The following is a 23,170-nucleotide window of genomic DNA, read 5'->3' as shown; positions in this document are numbered from 1 at the left end:
TTTTAAGCTGCTTTTATAAGTTGCATAATCTATTGTAATTTCAATACCGATTAAGTTCTCCTTTCCCACTTTGCTCCCGATGTTGTTAATGCTTCTATTTTCAGAAGACTTATCTAAAAGTAGGAAACTGTCATCTGTATCTAAACGGAGCAAGTCTTCTGGAAATCGAGCATCCATTACTGACTGCACTGACACTTGAACTCCAAAAACCTTTCCTCTTTCCCTGCTATGCATAAGTGTCTTAGACTTTCAAATTATGCTATGCATAAAACGGCTTTATTCGCTCGTCCGTCTGTCGACAGATATTAGAGCAAAAATGGTAAGACATACCGAGATGCGGATTTTTGCAATCGATTCAGGTTAGCTTCTATCCCTAGAACAGGTCCCTAGGATAGGTTCTATCTTCTTCGTTAACTCTATATTCAAACCAGAAGTGGTTCAAATTAGTCGTTTCCGGTTTCAACGTTTATCGCCAATAAATCAAAAATGGTAACAGATAGCGAGAAGCGGTTTCTTGCAAATGGTTCAGCGTCCCAAGCTAATGCACCAAAACTATCCTGAATACTCTACCAATAGCGGAAGTGGTTCAAATTTAATATTACTTGCGGTTTCAACACTGATATCCACAGAGCAAAAACGGTAAAAAGATATCGGGATGCAGTTTTCTTCAAGTGATTCAGCCTACCAAGAATAAATTCCTTTTCTCCTGTTAACTTTCTATTCAAACCGTCAGTGGTTAAAATAAACCAATTCCGGTTTCAACATTTCTCTCCAGAGAACAACATTGTATTAGATAGCAACAAGCGGTTTTCTGGAGAAAAAAAATTAATTCTATTAAGAGAAAATGCTATCTAATCTGCAACATTCTGGTATTTTGGCCAAAATACCAAAATTTACTGTTATTTCCGGTTTCAATACTGATTTTCATAAACCAAAATGGTAAGAGATATTGAGATGCATTTTTTGCAATTGATTTGGCTTTTCAAAAATATGTTCCGCCTTTTCCGTTAACCCTCTATTCAAACCGGAAGTGGTTCAAACTAACCATTTCCGGGCTCAACACTTATTGTCATAGAACAAAAATGGTAATAGATAACTTAGCGACAAGTGGTTTTCTGCAATCTACTCAAAGTGTCAAGAGAATATATCGCCACAACTCACAATACTCAACCAAATCCGAAAGTGGTTGTAATTTATTACTACTCCCAGTCTCAATACTGATTTCCGTAAAGCAAAAACGCTAAGAAATATCGAGATGAAGTTTTTTTCACAATCGATTTAGCTTCCCAAGAGAAGATTCTATCTCCTCCCGTAACCATCTATTCAATTCGGAATTGGTTCAAATTAACGATTTCTCGTTTTAACCTTTATCGCCATAGATCAAAAACAGTAGGGCACAGCGAGTAATGGCTTTTTGATATGGATTCAGTGTCCGAGGAATAGATTCTATTTTTGATCTTATTAATCAATTGCAACCAGTAGTTATAGATGTACCTCTTCAAGTTTGAATATTAAATAAATTCCCATAGCTTGTGTTGTAGTTTTACACTGTGAAACAAAACTCACTTGTTGTTATTATTGTAAATAATATATTATGATTTTCAGTGGTATACGCAGAATTTCGTCAAGGGAGGTTCAAGTACTCAACCTCCATACACTTTCAGGGCACGAGTAGATATTTTTTTTCTATATACATTATTTTAATACAGTCAATGTAATGTCTTGCTCAATGTGGGTTTAAAACTCCTAAAACCCTCTTGCGTACGCCACTAATCATCTTTAATTCTACATCCTTAAAGCGGATAATTCCTGTGTCAAAACGAAATACACCGCCACAAAACAATAACATCAACAAGCTCTGATATAATTAACTCAGCGAAATTGAAAAACCTGTTCATGTTTTTCTTCGGGGAAAGCAGGGATTAACGACTTTTGGTATAGTAAAATGGACAGGCTTATGACCTTTCAACTTTTACTTTATTATTATTATTATTATTATTATTATTATTATTATTATTATTATTATTATTATTATTATTATTATTATTATTATTATTATTATTATTATTTTGTGGGATTTGGACAGAAAACGTAACTACTGTTGAGTTGGGCCTCTCCTGACCCCCTTCCGACATTATCATTGCAGCAGATGATGATCTTCCACACTTAAAATATTGTATTAAAACAGATGAAATCAAGACAGATGTATGTTGTCATCTGTATACAATAGTTACCAAAAAGTTTCTTCAATGCTTACTGGTTATTTGAGGTGTAGAGCTCTTTGGCAGGTGCAAATAAACAAAGTGTGATCAGGATGCTATACATCTTCCTGAGCAGGTGTTAAGCACCTTGTCTACCCACAAAACTATGCACAGTGTATTGAAATAAGAAAAGAGTGCAATGTCTTCACATAATGTGAATAATTAAAATAAGAAAACTGATTGTCATTATGTAAGGGATAAAGCTTCATTTTTTTTTTTTTTTAGTCCGTTTACTGTTATAACGATGTAAATAAAGCACACGAAATATTTGCTATTGCTGGCAACTCTGACGAGAATGTTGTTTGGCAACGCCGCACAGCTCCTATCTCTGACGTTGAAGGGTCTGAAGAAACCAAGGGGCCAGGGGGATCCCACCACACACATCCAGCAGAGAAACCAAATCGAGGCGACGAGCAAGCAAGCTACAGAGTGCAGAGTACGGAGTCCGTGTTGGATGTTAGACGCGCAGGGCGAAGATTCGATTCTGCGTTGTGCGTGAATCGTGTGTCTGTGTTTGTGTGAAAATAGCATGCTTTGTGACGTTCTTGCGTAGACGCAAATTGTAAACGTACGTTGTAGTGTGCAGTGGTGTGGCCTGGCGTCTGCATCGGACGCTTTTCCGATAGTGTTTTTTTTAAATAGTATTTTGATAAATACAGCGTGTAGTGGTGATTTAATTTTTTTTTTCTATTTCTCACTCTCAAATTTTTGAGTCCGGTGTTTAGTTTTAAAAAAAAGTGTTTTGATAACCTGTCTGTCTTTGTATTTCGGTGGATAGTGTTTTCTAGTGTGTGAAGGCAGAACATCGTAGGATATTTAGGTTAATTACTGGATATTTAGAGTTCGAAACAGGATTTCGCGCAATATAAGGTACGTATTTATTTTTATGTTATTTTTCTTGTTTCAATATAATTACAAAATAACCGTTGTTTAATAGAAAAAAAAACATTATAGTCAGGGATTAGGTGTTAGTTTTCACAAGAATATCTCAATTTGGGGATTCCAGATTTCAAACCTCAGCGCAGGTACTTCGCCTTTTTATTCAGCTCATTTCTAAAATAAGTTGATGTGACTAGTAAAATAAAATAATTGTTTTATTTGTGAAAATACCTGATTAAAACAGTGGCGTTTCAGGAAACAAATACAGATACACTTTCAGAATAAAAATGAGGATGGAATTCTGATTACCACTTCATACAAATCTATACTTGCGGCTAATAGGTTTGTTTAAACAAAACAATTTGTTGATTACATTTCAGTAATCGGAGATAGTATATATATGTTTGCTTTTAGGAGTGTTAGCTCGAATTCACTAGTATCCGGGATCGTATCCCGTCATGCTGCTTGAATAGCATACAGATGCTGAGATGTAATGATTGAGATGGTATGCGTCTAAAATCAGTGATGATTTCAGCAGATTTCTCTCGAGGGGATTTTTTTTTAATACTCTGGAGATGAAAAGCAATAAATACTGCAAAATTAGAGATAACACACGTTTGAGGACAAGCGGAAGTAATGACCCGGAAGAATTCCGTGGCCCTAGGGGCATTCTCCCAGGCATTCCCTTGAAATTATCGTTCAAAGATACCCACACAAGTCAAAAACATCGGAATTGTAATAATCAATATATATGTAAATGTTCATCTTAATTTAATAATGTATTTTCATGTATTTTTGTAGTTATAACGGTTAGAGATGAGTTAGTAAATTAGTGAGGAACTTTGGTGAATATTCTTGATTCTGATGACCAAGCAATTAGAACTGATCTCTATAAGTCTTCCCGTTTTAATATTTGATGGTGAATATTCTTGATTCTGATGACCAAGCGATTAGAACTGATCTCTATAAGTTTTCCCGTTTTAATATTTGATGGTGAATATTCTTGATTCTGATGACCAAACGATTAGAACTGATCTCTATAAGTTTTCCCGTTTTAATATTTGATGGTGAATATTCTTGATTCTGATGACCAAGCGATTAGAACTGATCTCTATAAGTTTTCCCGTTTTAATATTTGATGGTGAATATTCTTGATTCTGATGACCAAGCAATTAGAACTGATCTCTATAAGTTTTCCCGTTTTAATATTTGATGGTGAATATTCTTGATTCTGATGACCAAGCGATTAGAACTGATCTCTATAAGTTTTCCCGTTTTAATATTTGATGGTGAATATTCTTGATTCTGATGACCAAGCGATTAGAACTGATCTCTATATAAGTTTTCCCGTTTTAATATTTGATGGACTGTCCAGAAAGCAAGCGCATTACGCCCTTTTTCTTTATATCCTAAAGCTGGAGATATTCAGAATTCGAATTTTTTGCGACAGTGATCTTCGTAATTTGTGAATTTCTTAAATGGTGTCGCGGTAAATTAGCCCTTGATCAATTACTTTTTTCTTTCCTATCTTCAGACAGTGTAATCTGTGTTATAAGCGGTGTCAGCAGTTGTCAGTGTCAGATTGACTAGTGTGGTGAACTAAATAAATAGGATTGTTACTTCTCGTGTGAAAGAACACTTGATTAGGTTTGTTTTGTTGTTTATTTGAAGTTTATTATTACCCCCTTTTCGGCGTCGAGTCTGTATTCAAAAACCAGATACTTTTTTAATATTCTTTTTTTCTGAAACCAACTACCGTACTGTAGTATAGGCCTACTGGTTTCACAAAAAGAATATTCACGGTAGTTTCTGTTTAACCTTACAATTTTCTATATCATTTTAATTTATTGACATTTTTATCATGCTCACAGCGTTCATTCACCTTACTTTCATAGTACATTCGTCTCTCTCTCTCTTTCTTTCTGTTTTGTTTTTGATTTAAAAAAAAATACTGAATTGAACAATGAATGATGAAGATTAGATGTTTGATTTTTGTTTAATATGTATAATATCTTTCCTGCTTCGAGTGAATATTACGTGATGTAACAAAATTGAAGTTTTTCTCTTATTCTTCTACTTGAGACCAGGGGCGGATCCAGGGGGCAATCGCCCCCCCCCCAGAAGAGGAAATTTTCTTATTTCATATATATAAATAAAACCCATTCCAGAGTTTGGGGTTCTTAAAAGTAGCTCTAAATAGCAGTATACTAACCCCCCCCCCAAAAAAAAGTCCGTCCTGGATCTGCCCCTGCTTGAGACAGTGGTTATCAATCTTTTTTTACCTGACGACACGCTTTATGACATTGTGCTTTATTTAATTGATTTTTTTTTATTATTAAGAGTATGGGTAAAAGTGAAGGGGAACGTCGTACCTCCACCTCAAAAATATGTTCGGTGTCCCCCCAGTTCCTAAAAAATTACAATGTGTAAAATAGGCAGAGGAAATGGCATGACGTCATGCCGCTACCTACCGTTCCCCTACCTTTTCAGATCCACTTTTACCCCTGATTAAGAGTATAAGTTTGTATGAAGTAGTGACCATTGTTGCTGCGGCTGGAAGCGTTGACTGTCATAGCCTGTCTCAAAATTACTTTTAACTACCGGTAATTAGTAAATGCTTCGTGATTTTTAAATTTTGCGACACATCCTGTTGAACTGCACAATATAGCAGCTATCGCGACACACCGGTTGGGAACCACAGACTTGAACTTGGATACCTAGGTTCGTTTTCCCCTTTTCTACACCTCTGATATGTAAGAATTTGCATTATTTTTCCTATTCTCGTTGAATTTGCATATTTTTTTTCTCATGCTCGCCACCTATGTATCGGAAAAATTACAAGCGCGTGTAATCCCGAGTTCTCCCCAGTGGAAGACCAGCGTTTTTCAAATTAATCTAGTATAATGGGCAGTTGCGGAGCGATTTGAATTACAAATTTGAATTTCACTATAGAAAGCTAGTTCAGCGATAGAATGCGATGGAATGTGCTGATCATACATTGCCAAATATGAAAACTGATTATTTGTTGTTGAAGTTTAGTCATCCCTTTTAAGCACCGAAACTATATGAGATGTGGCCCTACAGTTTAGGGTGGAAGTAGAACAACAATTCGTTCAAAGTTTAATGCTTTTTAACTGGGAATCGAACCCGGGACCAATAGAAAGTGTATGTCCAACCACTGTTCATGGACCACACCATCAGTACTTAAAGAAAAAAAAAGCTTGATTATAACTGAAAGTGTACTCTTACCGCAAATCTAACCCCGAACGAAATGTACGTGCAGTAACGGCTCACCTACACAGGACTGCGTGTCGAAAACAAACATTAAATCGTGATAGCACATTTCTTTAACTCAATGTATATAAACTGATGATTTTACGCGCCTTAATGTCTCAATTGATACGATTTTAGAGCATATTTTTGGAGGCCTTTGTACAGTTCGGTGTATCATTTGAGTCACAAAACTGTGTTCCTGCAGGAACATTTGTGACGAGCAATAGAGCAAACTAATCCGGCTTTCGATATCTTCACATGCATAGTGGGTTTGTTTCGAAGATATTTCGAAATTTTCTATAAACGAAGATCTGAAAGATTGATATATGCCAGTTTATAAACTTGGGTTCTTTTAATTTTGACATTTTTTTCTCCACTGACACAATTAATCTGAAAATTAAAAAAGAAACAAAGAAGAAAGAAAAGAAATAATGCATACTGATACTGATAATCGCATTAATCAGTCAGTTGAAGCACTTCTGACATGTAGGATAGTTAAACAAAGACGCCTTTACGTTTGTTCCGTTCCTTACGTCTCATGAACGGAAAGCGTTTCAAGAAACTATCTCTAACCATCCCCTATCTCTCAGGAACGAAAAACGCTTCGAAAAACCATCTCCAGATTTGGAGTAAGTATTCTCGGAGTAAATTCTCGTTTTCAATATCAAAATCAATCGAGAGTTAAACATCTACAGTACTATTTCGATGGGATTTTATTTTATCACGCACGAGGGCGAAGAGAGTTGTTCAATTTCTGAGTTTTCACGCTCGTTGCTTCCAAATGTCATAACCTGTCTGTCAATGGTACCTCCAAGAATCTGTTTCGCTGACTTTGATGCTATCTCGGGAACAGAACTAGCTATCAAGAGCGGAAACATCCGCAGATTTTTTTTCTAAGGGAGGAGGAGGCCATAATGTTAAGACCGACACACAAGCAGTCATGTATACACACATTTTGATGCACATAATACTTCATCTATGTACGTTTCATAAGAATTAACTATATAATAAATATATTAAATACTGTAATGTGTGAGTAAACACATCTAATTAGGTATTTCCAAGAACTAACTCCTGTTGAAAACCCAAGGAGGACAATTGCCCTCCTGTGAGCGGCCATGATCAAGAAATAGAATTGAAATCAGGGCCCTAGATTAGGCTTTCTTAAAAAAAAAAAAAAAGTCCGGGCAGTTGTCAAAATGATGCGGAACTGCTATTTGCTAAGAGACGTCCCGTGCATAAGATCGACATGTAATAGCAATTACATTCTATTATCTTAGCTCAAGGTTGAAACTATGTCTGGAAAAAACAACACTGTTATCATTTTTAATGTGATGAAGAAGTGTAAAATAAAATATGACATTTGGCTCTTTGTTCTCGAACCCGTTTTAAATCTGACTGTAAAGACACCTTCTTTGTATACGTACTGTATTTATTTGTTTCAGATATTATCAGTATTATCTCAAACAGCAATATCTAATTTCTTTGAACTTTACCGCTGAGCTTTAGCAAGGTAAATTTTCGCAAATAAAATCGACAAATAATGTAGTATATTGGACATTGTTGTTTCAATATTTTGTTTTTGCGTTTTTTTCAGCTTCATCTCACTGTATCTAAATTCAACGAATTAGATTTTTTAAAACGTATCTTAATGGGGAAGGAAAGAAACTAAATCCCTGGTGCAACAGCTCTTATTTGTCAGAGTCACTTTGTGCCACTCATGGCTTTGGGGGGTGATAAATGGTCAGGACGTCAGCTTCCCTTTCCGTTAATGGTGGATTTCTAGACTGGAGTCAGCTACTTCTTTCTTTCAAACAGCTCCCCAATTATCCTCACGACGCTGGGTGGGTGCATCAATACTATCTCCATCTGGTTTGTACGAACGATCTTTCCTTGAACCAAACCCGGCACTGGTTGATTTCGCTGATCTCGCAAGAAGTGGTATTTCAGTGCGGCTAGGGCAGACAGAGGCTCTATTATTATTATTATTATTATTATTATTATTATTATTATTATTATTATTATTATTATTATTATTATTATTATTATTATTATTATTATTATTATTATTATTTCACCACTTTCACTCTTATAGAGAAACCGAAATAAACATTTGCCTTTTTTTGAATGCCTTCTTTGCGTTTGTTTTACTTCTTCATGCTATGCTGTTCTATGAAACAATAACTTTTATTTTTGTTATTGTGTTTTATATATAATACATATTGCATATATGTTGTTTAGTCTTTAGGTTAGGATTTAAAATTACTACAATGTGTGTATTTTCCCCTGTTGCGACGTACTTGTTTGTTTATTATTATTTATACTACATCCTATTGTATTTCCTAACATTTCATCCAATGATATACATTTTCGTTCATTTTTACATCTATCTGAAGCTTCATAGTGGTACTTTAGAGTTTTCTTCTACTGTTGAGTTACTTATAGCTATTGTGTGTTTTATAGGTACTTACTCCGTTATGGCGTGTTTTATTTTAAACATACATGGCTAATCACTACAGTTTTCGTACTTTTTTTTTTTTTTTTTTTTTTTTGTAATTAGTAACGCCGAGAACAATTATTAATATTTTGGAATCTACGCATTTAGAATTTATAAACTGACCTAATTTTTCATGTGAAATATGTTTGATGAGGCAGAATCATGCCTAGTACAGAAAAGAGATGAGAAACAACTATAGGATTTCTAAATAAGTGTGGAGAGGATTGAAGAAAATTATGGAAGCAATTTAAAAAGGAAAATATTTCAGAAGAAATTGTAATCTGACTCAGAATACAATTTCTCCTGAAATATTTTTCTACTTCGTACCACACCCCTCAGAAAATTTTCTGAGGGGTGTGGTCAGAGTCGGATTTAGGTTTGGTGGGGCCCTAAGCTATTGAAGGTAATGGGACCCTTTAAGTATCAAGATGAACGTAGCCACCTTATGAAGAAACTAGTGATATTTTAGGAAGCAGGCTAGCATAAGGAGCCCCATTACTTACATCATAGGAGTGTACACAACACGAAGCACTGTTGTTAAATGTAGGTTTTATTTTATTTATTATTTTTTATATTTTGGAAATATACATTCAGCTGTTTCTTTTAATTTTTGGGGTCCCTAAAAGAGAGGGGTATTAAGCTGTAGCTTGTTTATCTTATACATAAATCCGACTCAGGGTGTGGTACGAGATGTGATGAAAGAAAAATAGGGAAAGGGAAACTCCTATCTCCACGTCTTTACCTTGCCCCCGCCCCGTACTTTCTATATCATATTGTATACCTCAGAATGCAGTTTATTCTCAAACAGTTCCGTAATCAGTTTCATTTCTTCTTCTTAATTACGGTAGGATCCAATATTTACTTTTGTTCACTAATATTCCTAGCACCAACACGTTGGGTTTTCACGCTATTCATCATATTTCTTTCTTTCTTTTCCACATCTACATTTCTAAAACCTCTTTAGTCTCTATTGAGACTGTCTGTTTTAGAAAATTTGAAAGATAATGCGTTTACTATGAGATTTCTTTGTCCTTTATTTGGTGATTCCTTAAAATCACAAGAATGCGTAGGTACTAGGGCTACAATGTTACGATTGATTGAACTTGTCTGATCTTGACCAGTGGTGCTAACCTGAAACGCTATAAAATCTCATCTCGGGAAGCAAAAAAAATCCCATTTTGCATGTTAATTTCCCTACTACTACTAATACTACTATCACCGCCAGTAATAATAAGATATGTAAATGAAACTTTGTATTCCGGATTTTATTTTTTATTTTTTTTTTTCAATTTGTGGGTGAATTATCAATAAATTTTGATCTTCCATAGTTATTAAAAAAATGGTAAATAATAATTTTACTTAATCGAGAACAAATATATTTTCTTTTGTTGTCAGAAATGCAGTCCACACCTTTGTATTATCATCTTATACTGAACCAAATGATACAGAAAAAAGTTTTGTTTACATAATTCATGTGAGACGTTTGGGAATTGATTGTTTCTCGATTGATATTTTACTTTCTTTCACTTGTTCATTGCTTTGTTTTCTTCTTTTTTCAAATATCAAAGCACAACTTTCGTTTCTTGGTACTTGATTTTTAGAAATCACATATGATAAAGTCACTTCTCACTAGCACGGGCTTTACTGATAACAGATAAAAGATTTAATACTTAAAGTTGACAACATTGACACATTATTCATGCCTCATTATGTCTTCTTTCCGCTCGTAGGAAATTTTGTTGGCGTGGATTATACATATAGCGAAAAACCCCATATATGTTTCCAATTTCGACAAAATTCCCTTTATTCCATTCTGGATAATTAATGTCAAAAAATCCCACAAAATCCGATTTTTTCCCCGCGAGTTGGCATCGCTGATCTTGACCAAACTTTGCATACTGGCAAACTTGATGACCTTGTGCAGACCTTTGGTTCCTGAGTTATAGACTATGAAAGTTCGAGTTTGGACTAAACAAATTTCGAAAGAAAAAAGTAATATTTAGAAAAGAAATATGTGTGGAAAACTTATTAAACGTTACTTTTGAGGATTTGCATGTAAATGCAGTGTATTTGTGATAAAAATTTGGTGCAAAATATCAAAGAAGGGCGATTATTTTTTTCTGCGATCGGGAAACTGATTACTGGTTTATTTAAATAAAGAACTACAGAGGCTGAAGCTGATGGTTCTCTCTCTATACTGGGCTGTTTGAGCATTAACATGAATGAGGCTTCTGTGCCGAAAGGACAATGAGGAGCATCTAGAGCACAGATGTGTATAAGAGGAAAGTGGTGATTGGTAATTGGTAGGATGTCCTTTTAAACAAACCCCATCTCCCCTATATGTATATTTTTATTATTATTTTCTCTGAATATAGACTTTGTGGAACACGCATAATTATTGGAAAATTACAGACTCTTTTGGTTCCGATTCATCAGAATTGTAATTACCGTTCTGTGTGTAAATTTAATTAAATATATAGTTTCAGTACCACAGAATTATCCTTTTAGGCTAAAGGAGGCGGAGTAATGGGTGAAATGAAATGAAATATTACAGTTTAACGTCCCGCGAATATGCCCGTCAGGCTAAGGGAGATGATTAAAGCAAGTGAATGATGATGGGAGAATTGGGGAATGAGAAAGTGGAAGGAAGCGGGAATACCCTGAGAAAACCCACGCATACGATGTTGTCCACCATAAACTTACTTGGCCAGGGATCGAACTAAAGACCCTACATACACCAGAGGTAAGCGCTCTATCACTGAGCCACCGTTCCCTCCCAATTGGTAAAATGAAAATGTTGGAGGAAAAGGGGATTCCGGAGAAAACCACAGAGATAATGTTGTCCATGACAAACTCTCAGGTCTAGAATCGAATCTGGATAAGGAAGTTGATCACTAAATCAATAAACGGCAACGGGTAACTTCTTTTTTTAAATCTCACTTTTTTTTTATGGATAATGTTTGGAGCCAAAACATACAAACAAACGAATAAATGGAGAAAGTTGCACGGATACAAAACCAAAGATCGACACGTTTTGGATGGGCAGGACGTACTGATATTACCTGTATTGGAAGCATTTACGAAATATATGCGTAGAGTTCTAAGTGGAAAGCCTTTGTAAAAGAAATCTATCGTCAAACCAAGAAGAAGAGAGAATAAATTAAAGCAAGATCTTAAGAAAGGTGGGGAACAACAATTCCCACTATATGGGTTTGGGACAGGAGTAATTCAATAGGAAGCTTTCATTTCTGTCGCGATTGACCTTGTGCAAGTATTTCTTTAAAAGACACATACTATTAGTCACTGGTGTTGTTAGGTTTTAAATGTGGAGGAGGAAGGATACGCAACTTATTTTTTAATTGCGTTTATTATGATTATTATTATTATTATTATTAATCATATGGTTTGGTTTAGTTTGATACGAAACATTTAGCGATTTATCCTCTCATATGGTACCAAAATAAAAATGTAAATTATACAAATACTATGAACTTTTCAACAGTTGCAGAATTTAGCCCAGGGGCCTAGGCCCCCTACTTTTTTGAGTGACAAAAATTATTTTAGCTATTATTTATATATTTTTGGAAGTTTATAGTACTCATGATATATCTACAATAGTCTGGATTCTGGCTGTCTCCGCCCCCCGTGTTTACTTTCTAGATCCTCCTCTGCTTTTCAATCAAGGCAGGGGTGCCCACAAAGGGGGCTATGACGCAAACTGCGTCATTGAAATATTTGGGGGGAGGGTTAAAAATCTATATAAATATGTTTGAGAGAGTGTAAAAATTGATCGAAAAGATTTTTTTTTTCATGGAAGAACACCTATGGATAGACAATTGGGAGGGTGGTCATGGACATAAGGGGGGGGGCACCACTGATCAAGGGAGTCGTTAATTTTGTTTACAGCTTAATAATATTACGTAGTATTTCATGGAAATTTACTCCCGTTCATTTGCCAATCCAACATAAAGTTAATGCTTGCATATGATTTGCATTAAACTCGGAACTGTTACAACTCACTTGTCAGAACTGTTACCTTTCAGCATTGCCTTCTAATAAATAAATCAAATATTACAAAGAAATAACGTTAACAAGCATTTTTTGAGCTAGTATATCAGAATATTTAGATACGTACGCACAACAACAATTTTTTTGTGGTTAGGTTTTGATAGGTTTGTTTCAAATTTAATTATTGTAATTTATTAAAACCACATTTAACATTGTAGAAATTAGACATGAGACATGACTAGAGTTGCTAGGTTTGAGAAATGAAATTGCTGGCACCCTCTCACTAGTTGCCTGTGATAAGGCCTGCCTTGATCAAATTAATAACAATACTTCCTTTCCTACTGGTAAAGCAAGCAGTTGCTATTAAAATTCAATTTCGAACTACTCATACTAGGTTTTTTTTTTTTTTTTTTTTTTTTTTTTTTTTTTTTTTTTTTTTTTTTTTTAAAGAAATGGGGTGGAATAAACTTTGCAGGTTATGGAAAGTGTGTTCGTGACATAAGTGATGACCTGATGACCTTATGCTCAGTGTTGTTGTTCACACATAATATTTAATCTGAATGCTTATCGTGTCTCTTCTTTCCCTTTTTTCTTTCTCTTTTTCTTACGTATTTATTAAGTAATAAGCTATACAAACGGATTTACTACTTTCGAGTCACCCGGTATTTTGAGTTGTAGTCTGTGCAACGTACGTTCAGAGCATTCATTCTTAATAATAAATATGGACTTTGTACGTACGTGCTTGATACGGTACGGTACGTACAGCGAATGTAGTTGTTACAGATACTTGATTTGTGTGGCATATGAAATGACCTTCAAACACTGTCCTTTTACACGCGGTTGATTGGTGTTTAACGACCAGTTTTAACACTACAGTAAAGCAAGTAACTGCTCGAGAATGACTCAACCACTGGGTCTTTAATGGAGGTCGAATGTATCAACTATGATGCTAATTTCCGCTACTAAGACCGTAGGGAGGGGGAAAAAAAGAAAGAAAAAAAACTTACGCCCAGAAAGATATTTTCGAATAGATCGATCTTTGCGTGTATTAAGCACTTAAAATAGAAAACAGTTATTGGTGGAAATTTTATTTACTTATTGTTTGTTTTTTATTGAAATGTGGGCGTATGGTAAATGTAGTTTATGAATGTTTACGAGATACGTAAAAATTTGGTATGCCTACGAGATCTGATGGTTCTTTAAACACTTCTTCCTCGTCATCGTCATCATCATAGTCAACCTTTGTCAATCCACTGCTGGGCTCATTCGTGGCTAAGTGGTTAGCGTGCGCGCCTTTGGCGTGGGAGACCCGGGTTCGATTCCCGACGGGAGCTCATGTGGTTCGGATTCCACGTTAATCAGTAGGTCCACGTCTCATATAGCCTCGCTGCTGAAAGGGACGTTAAGCTCAAGATGAAGGGGTCTCCAACTCTTAACCACAACCCTCTATCTTGGTGAATTCTTCGGTAAGTTACTTCGTAATTCTTCTGAATTCCGTTACTCCACCTTTTATGAAAACCAGGGCTTCTATCGCATGTGCAACACGTGCATTTGCATGGGTGGCAAGTCTTGGAGCGCAGTAGAAAACTGCATAAAATATACACAACTTAAATATATGGGGAAAATATGTTTAAAATACATTTTTATAGTTCAAAGGTAATTTATGACGAACACACTGTAGCATTGTACATTCTTACCGACCTTTTTATTATTATTATTATTATTAATAGATTTTTATTTTATTCGGTGAATCTTATATTTTCGTTGATGTTATTATAATTATGATGAGGTGGCGTATTTATAAAATTATGTTTTTTTAAGATGTGTTCTTTCTAGGAAAGGATACTTTCCAGGTAATGGGATTGCAATGATACTATAGGTTATTTCTTTCTCTTGATATCCAGTCTCGTGTGTTTTCTGTGGGTGTGGTACCAGGGTTCGATCCTTGGTGTGGACTTCATTTTTCGGATGAACTGCATGTTCCGATCTCTTAAATGTCTCGATTTAACAACTGAAATATACACTGGTTACCAAGCACTTATTAGTTAGCTGACCCTTCTTGCATGGTCTAGTAGTGGAATCTCAAGTTCGTTCCCAGTGGAAGAGTCTTAAAAATTGAATGCATTACGAATTCGAATTCTGTCCTGAACTGTGGAGCCACGTCTCATATAGCTTCAGCGCTTAAAAGGGTACTAAACTCCAATCCAAGCAACCAACAAACACCAAGTTCTGCGTTATGTAACATTTTGCAGTTACCTATCTCACTTTGCTCAGAATGTTTTTCTCATTACTTTGCTGTGGAAAAATTCTCAGTTTTTCTTTACTCGTACGGGTTAACACACTCAATGTTTACAACCACGTAATGCAATGTGAAAAATTGTAGTTTTATATATTTTCGGTTGTAATTTCTTCGATGTCTGAAGTTTTAATAAATGAGTATAAACAAAAAATTCGTGAAATGAGCTTGAAACAAAATTTTTAGTGTAAAGTCCCAAGTTGAGTCCATTTTAGGCTAACGAATTGTTATAGAATAATTGATGGAATTAAATGTAAGAGGAAACGAAAAGAACCGTGTGAGAAAACTCACAGATGCGATCTATTCACCACGGGATCGCGGCAGAAGTCCTAAAATGCAGAACTTTAAAGTGTTCAACGCCAGATGCACAAATCTTAAAATGCAGAAAACTTTTATTTATTTTTTTTTTTAAAGCTGCAGATACAAGCCTTAAAATCTAGAGATCCTTAATTAAGGAAGACATAAAATTTAATATTTGTGTTTATATATTTAGAGGTTCTTCACGTTTTATTTGGATTTACGAACATCATCTGTCCCTACCATGAACTCAAGTAGTCTGTTACTGAATCAGGTGTCCCTAGCACTCGGTGCCTTCTCCAGGCTATCAGGCGTGACGGCACAAGATGCTGCAGGAAGAATCTATGATGTACAGTATACAGGGTGTTTCAAAATAACGCCGACAAATTTGGAAGGTGATTCCTGACACCAAAATAAGACAAAAAGTATAGACCACCTGGTTGCAGAAATGCTTCCTTTCGGAGTTAAAGGCTGCTGAAAACATGAAAAATTGAACTTGAAAAATCCATTAGTTTCAAATCTATGGGACCTACCGTAGTCGGGTCAAGACTCCAGTGAGGAACTAATATATGGTCTATCCCAAAGTTCATGTGTCAGAATCCTAAGGTACTCACGCAACAATTTTTATAGAGGGGGCTTTGGCTACGAGGATATAATTTGAAGCACTAACCAACTATCTCTATAAAAATTGTTGCGGAAGTGCCGCAGGATTTCTAAACATGGATATTTGGATAGTGCACATAAAATTCCTAAGTGAAGTCTTGACCCGACTGCGGTAGGTCCCATAGTATTGAAGCTATGAACCTTTAAAGTTCATTTTTTCATGTTTTCGGCAGCTTATAACTCCGAAAGAAAGCATTTACGCACCCAGGTTGGTCTGTACTTTTCGTCTTCCAAACGTTCTCGGTGTTGTTTTGAAACACCCTGTATATTTGTAATTTGTTGAGTACGTCACAGAATTCACCGTTTACAAACAATAGACACAGTGCACGTAATTACCATAATGGAAATTTCAATGGTAAATGGAGAATTTGAAAGTGAAGTGTACTAATGATTACTTAAACACTAACAGTTTGTGTGTGTATATATTCCTTTCCTTTCTCATTTACATTCTCCCACAATAAATATTAACAAAATACAGTACACACAATTGAAATAAAAGTGCTTTAATATGTTTACTATTATTATTATTTTTAAATCATAGTTCTATCATTCATCCTTCTCTTCTAACCAGCCTCCGATGAGCTAATCCGTTTCCTTTTCTGCATGGAATTCAAACACTCGTATTAAAAAGAAAAAATCGAAGAAGAAAAGTGAAAGTCGGATGTTTCATGAGTGAAGCGCTACAACTTCCGGGGTAACTGTTACAATGGACAATAAAATATTTGCTTGTTATGTCTGTTTTGTTGGAACCTCTGTTCATTTAGTTATGTAAAGTATTTTTGTATTTTCTCTCTCTCTCTCTTTCTGTTTGTTGATATTGATGTATTATTATTTATTATTATAACAAAGTTAAACAGTGAAATTAATGTTGCATATTAGTGTGATAATGCTTTAACTCTTGTGTACTACCAAGAACATTGTTACACAGGAATTACCATGGGGTTTTCTAGAACCCCGTGTTCTTTACGCAGAACCACCAAACAGACAACTGCAATTTTTAATAGGCATCTTTAGGATACACTCGAGATCGGATACAAGAAAAGACTGTATTGTAATCTCACTTGTTTAAAAGATATATCATTATAAACACCTCTCCGGTCCCAAAAGACCCAATGGTAGTATACAAGGGTTAAAAACTTGAATGTCCAATTCCTAACGTACTGACAATGTCTAAAATCAATCAATCAACAGGGACAAAAAGAAGAAGAAGAGGAAAAGAAAGTACTGTCATTAGCAAGAGAAAAATAATTCATTTCCCTAATGATATCCAACATTGTCATATTACTGTCAGTGGTGTTTTCCTGTTAAACTATTTCTTTTTCCTTTAATTGATTTCCGTGAAGTAAATAGCCTAGTACGTGCACGGTCAACTCTTGTGGTTCCGCTACATATTATAACATTAATTACTCACATTCAGAAACTAGTGGAGTGATTAAATGATATAAACTATATATATTCTTTCTTCATAAAATAATAAATAGCAAATACAGATAAACGCCCATTCTTTGCTTCCCACACCCATTTTGCGAGTATATTCGCATTGCACATAGTACGAGTCTATTCTATGTCCAGAAACATAAGATTTCTAATAGGGTGCCACCTTCTCAAAACTTAATGTGGGGACACTTAATACAGCTAATGAAGGAATATATGTATCAACAGTTCTTTTTCATAATAATGTAATTTACATGTTTCTAGTGAAGAGCGAATCATGTTTATCTAACTGATACAATATTTCTTACCATTCTGTGCCTTTCTCAGATCGTCTTACGGATTCCCTGAGATCGTCTTGTGCACCCTTGAGGGTCTGCGGACCCCAGGTTGGGTAAGGCTTCCATAAGCCTATGAGCCAAAGTCTTGAAAATGTGAAGACCTACATCCAACCAGTCCTGTGGTTTCTTATTGCCTCTCATTTGAGAGGCATCTTCCATCTAGTATTGCTTATAAGAAGAAACGAGACGATATATATATTAAATTTTGTTGAGGTCTCGTCTCGTCTCAATTCTCGAAATAATTGTACTCGTCTCACTTCTTTTTGTAAATTTACGTGTAAAATGTGTGCCCTGATTTTCTCTTAATATCATCTAAAAGTTATCAGAATCCTCCTGCGTCACGAGAACTCCACGAAGGGTGTGATATAACAATATCTAAACCATATTTATTATTAGAGCATATTATGTAATGCCTTGTGTATATTTAAATATCGATAAATGCTCTTCGTTGGTATACAATCACCTTAAGAGTCTTCATCCCGGCGAAATTAAAATACCGCTAATTTTACAGTAATTATGTGATATCTTCAAATAGATAAAAGATAAACGAAATGTGGAACAAGAGCGCCCTAGACAATATTATTTTACATGAGAAACCGTTATCACGACTCACTTATCTGCTTTCGATTTCTAGCCATTTTGAAAATCGGCATTTATTTTCGCGTTTCTAAATAGCTGAAAACTGAAAGCCGCTAGGTGACTTGTGTGTGCGCTAGGTACCTCACGCAAAATAATATTGTCTAGGGCGCTCTTGTTCCATATTTCAATTATCTTTTATCTATTTGAAGATATCACATAATTACTGTAAAATTAGCGGTATTTTAATTTCGCCGGGATGAAGACTCTTAACAATTTATAGTTTTTATGCTATCAATCATGTACCATTAGAACAATGTCTAAGATCTAAGACTTGGACGAAGTCGTTACATTTTTCGTTTCGAAAACGAGACGAGTGTTATCACGTTTCTGATCTCGTCTCAAATTTGAAAAAGATACTTATTGCCTCGCTTTCAACACGAGCCGCGCAATTTGGGCAACTCGATTTTGTGGGACCTTGAATAGTAGAGTTGAGAAAAAGACTCATAAAATGCTTCGTGTGGAATATTGTACTGTATGGGACAGAAATATGAACATTACGCAAAAATATGGAGAAAACGACTGGGAACTTTTGAAATGTGGGTGTAGAGAAGAGGGGAGAGAATTAGCTGGGTCGAACGCAAAATGAATGAGAGGGTGTTAGAAATGGTGGGGGGAGAAAAGAACAATTTTAGATATTATTAAGAAGAGGAAGGGAAACTGGTTGGGACTTGGCTAAGAAGGAACTGTATCACGAGGGATGTTCTATGATGTCAGTAAAGGGAGGGAGAGGGCGAAGATGATTATATCAAATGAGTTGATGCTTGGAATGATATCAAAACAGAAAAATCGTACGTGAAGACGAAGTGGTTAACGGAAGACCGTGAAGGATGGAAGCTTATCAGTTGTAGAAAGTGACCTGCCAATAGTGGAAGAATATCTATGATAATGGTTGTAGAACATTTTATGAAAACATTATTTTTACGAGTTTTTCTTCGTATATACTGTTTTTTCGTAAGTTTTTATTGCTTTTTAGGAATATTTCTTGAAACTCTCATTTTGAAATATATATATATATATATATATATATATATATATATATATATATATATATATATATATATATATATATGTATATATATATAAGAATAGCATGATAAAAGAAATAGTAATTCGGGTACACCCTATACTTACATAGATTCACCTTTAAAATGTAACATGTAGCGTTGTGATAGGCTTGCTTTGTATACTGCTACAAAGGCCGTATTAAAAGAGAACCTTAGTAATACAAACGCTGGGAGTCTTTACCACATTTGTTGACAGAGTACACATTGCCCATCTGCTTGTGGACATAGAATCGATCTCTGTGATTCAATAAACAATTGAGAGATAATGATCAACTATCTCTTCCTTCTTTCTTTATTACAGTTCTTGTTTTTACTCGTGGGAGTGAAACTAGGTCTTCTTTCTGTGTGTCTGTATGTGTATTATCCTTTCGCATACACTTTTATGTTTGTATTGGTGAGGGTGGAGGGCGTGAAGAGTACATGTGAGAAAAGTAAACTATTCCGTTACACCAAAGGGAAGAAGTAAGGGAATTTTTCTGTGCTTTTCTTTTCTTTTCTTTTTTTAAGCACCATTTGCAATTATAGATTATAGAAGAACTTTTAATAAGACGATTTTTATGTATATTAGCGTAATCGTGTGTTATTTTCAAAGAGTAAGTAAGTAGGGTTCGAACAACAGAAATACAAGGGAATGTGTAAAGCACCGAGTTCCACCCGGTATGCTATTTGAATGTGTCAGTGATAAGAAACGATGAACGAATAGGGGTCTGCACTTGCCGAATTTTTATAAACTTGACCCGATCCTTAGGGATGCAAGCATAAAAGACAAGAGTTGGGGGTTGTCTTGTCTCGAAAAATGTATTTGTTTCTATGGAAAAAACTCTTATCTCGCCACAAAAACCCAGTCTCGCTTCGTCTCTTCGCAACCCTACAGGTTCCAGCCATGAATTTAATATGTAAATCTCAGCCTGAATAAATTTGATTAATATTCAAGCACAACCAAAATGAGTTTGAATTTAATAAAACTATATGATAAAAGAAAAAAAATCGAGTTTGGATGTGAGTGGATTTGTATGCACTTAAACAAATTCTTCCAGATGGTCTGAAACCGTCAAACAATACCCTTTTATATATTTACGACCCAAAATGAAGTTTCAATACGTTGTATAGTCCCAAATTTTACTTCTATGAAGATTACTAATGAGGGAGATTAGCCCTTGTCACTGGTTTAGTGGCTAGCGCAAGATACATGACTTCCCGGATTCGATTTTCAGTGGGAAACCATAAAGTGGTTCAGGAGTTTTAAACTATTACGTCTTGTCCTAATTTTGTTGTTTGCAAATGACGTGAAGATTAATCTATCAATTAATCAGATGCGACGTTTGAAAGTCAAGATATGCCTTATCTTGAATACTACGTATATCAACATTGCTATTATTAAACACAGTAGCCTTAAAGATTCAAGATTCATATGTGTGCTTTTTATCATTTACTTTCTGGTTATATGGAGTTCTGTGACGTTTAAAAGCAGAATTTCCGTGTGACACAAGCTGGCTAATTTTTAAAAAAGCCTTTCCAAGTTAGGGGGTTGCAAAACCTAGGAGACGTAAAACAGTAGTAAAGGGCTCAAAGTGAAATGATCTTGTTAAAGTTTAACGTCTCACGATTATGTCCTTTAGCTAATAGGAGATGGATGATTAATAATGTCGAATGATCGTGTAAAAGTGAATGATTGTGAAATACATTTTTTGTGCTGTCCCACCGGGAACAGACCTGGGACCGCTTACACCAAAAGCACAGCGCTAACTACTACCTAACAATCTTGGTTTCTTTAACAACCTTTTATCTTCAAGAAATTACATCACACATACATCATACTATACGAGAATATAAGTAGCAGGCCCGTATCCATGGAGGGGCCGGACACGCTCTAAATTTTTACTGCCCCCTAATATTTTCACGGTAGACTTGCAAATGAACTATAATATGGTGATGAACCATAATATGGTTGGATCGGGACCCCTAACTTCTACCGGCTCCCCCTTACATTTTTAGGCTGGCTACGGGCCTGATAAGTAGTACACATAGGAGCACAAAAAATAATATTTACGAGAAGAGTAATCACTAATTACAATACAATTTGAAAATCAATCACATGAAATAATAATAATAAAAGAGAAACACGTTAGAAAGAGTTGTGGAGTGGTGGGCAAAATGGCGGAAACCTTGATCTGAAGGCACAGGGTTCGAAAGAGCACTGTAATCTAAAAATGTACATTGCTTGCGTCACCAGTTCATCTTCCATAAGTAATATACCCGCTGTGTAAATAGTTAGCCACACTATAGTATTGTGTTTAGGACATGGAAAATATTTAAACTCAGGTAAAATTAAAAAAAAGCGTCTCACTATTAATAAACTGTGAAGTAACACGAACTATACGGGGTACGTGCATAATTTATGTATAGCTACGCCATAGATGCTATGTGCATGGACAGGTTTACAATCTATGGGGAATGTATCAGCTTGTCCACATCGGATACATTGAGCCTCGGGCCGAAGACCGATTTCCCCTTCTTTATAGTTGGTAAGAAATACATTGTGTACTATGCTATACCATAGGCTCCAAGGGCACCGATCCTGGGGGGTCGAGCCTTCTCCCCCAAAGCTCATGTGGCCCCTACTGTATTTGTGAATATACAATATTTGGCATAATCTGAGTGCAATTTGTTTTAAAATCTTCATATATATTATTTTAAGACAAGAGAGAGGCAGAGGGCAAAGGAGACTACAATTAATGGATGATATAAAAACAGAAAGGTCATACGTGAAGACGAAGAGGTTAGCGGAGGACCGTGGAGCATGGAAGCTTCTCAGCTGCTGCAAGTGACTTGCCAATAAAGGCAGAATACCTATGATGATGATATATATGTACTTTATGCATCTGAATACCCCCCCCCCCCAATTTACGGAGAAATCGGCGCCCTTAATAGGCTCTCATTCCAGTTGTTAAAAAAAAAAGGAAATAATATTATTCCAAATTTGCGCCGAAGAGTAATTTTAATGGCGAGTAACACATTTAGGAGGGGTGAAGAGAAAATTTGAGTAATAATTATAAAGTTGTTTGACGGTCATATCTTCAATAGCTGTGTGGTTTGGAAGAGTATACGCGATCTCTAAAATAATATTGTGGAAGTAGTGATAAGATTCTTGCGAACCGTGGATAGAACTAGACCGGGAAGGGCTAAAGAGGCTGAAGGTATCGAACCAATGTATCATATAAGCTAAAGCATATTGGGAAATATAAGGTGCATTACATTTCTTTCTTTAATCGAATCATACTGAAGGTCGGTTTGGAGCTATTCCAACAAGATAGCTTGGAATTAATATGGAAGAACCAGGTATAGTGCACCATACGTTATTGCGAACTTATGTTTTTACCTTTAACTTTCGTTTGGTTTCAGTCCTAGGGTTTCTCCCGTTTCCTCCCACATTCCATTCCACTAATTCTTTCATAATCATTCTCATCATTAATTACCCATCTCCGTTAGCCTACATAGCATAATCATGGGACGTAAAACAA

At 35.5% G+C, this 23,170-nt stretch overlaps 1 protein-coding gene across 3 annotated transcripts in view; it reads left to right on the top strand.

Moving 5' to 3' along the window:
• Positions 1 to 2,632: 2,632 nt before the first annotated feature.
• LOC145692944 (uncharacterized) overlaps positions 2,633 to 23,170 on the top strand; it is a 729,891-nt gene continuing 709,353 nt past the window's right edge. For 2 of the 3 annotated variants that reach the window (XM_081768531.1, XM_081768529.1), the window contains exon 1: positions 2,634 to 3,131. The gene's annotated coding sequence lies outside the window, so the exon portion shown is untranslated. Of the gene's footprint in view, positions 3,132 to 23,170 lie in introns of all 3 variants that reach the window. The other variant, XM_081768533.1, reaches the window with a different exon arrangement.

The sequence above is a fragment of the Thermobia domestica genome, chromosome 8 (genome assembly GCF_964235325.1).
Source record: "Thermobia domestica chromosome 8, izTheDome1.hap1.1, whole genome shotgun sequence".
NCBI lineage: Eukaryota > Metazoa > Arthropoda > Insecta > Zygentoma > Lepismatidae > Thermobia > Thermobia domestica.
This window is presented reverse-complemented; position numbering and strand designations above follow the sequence as displayed.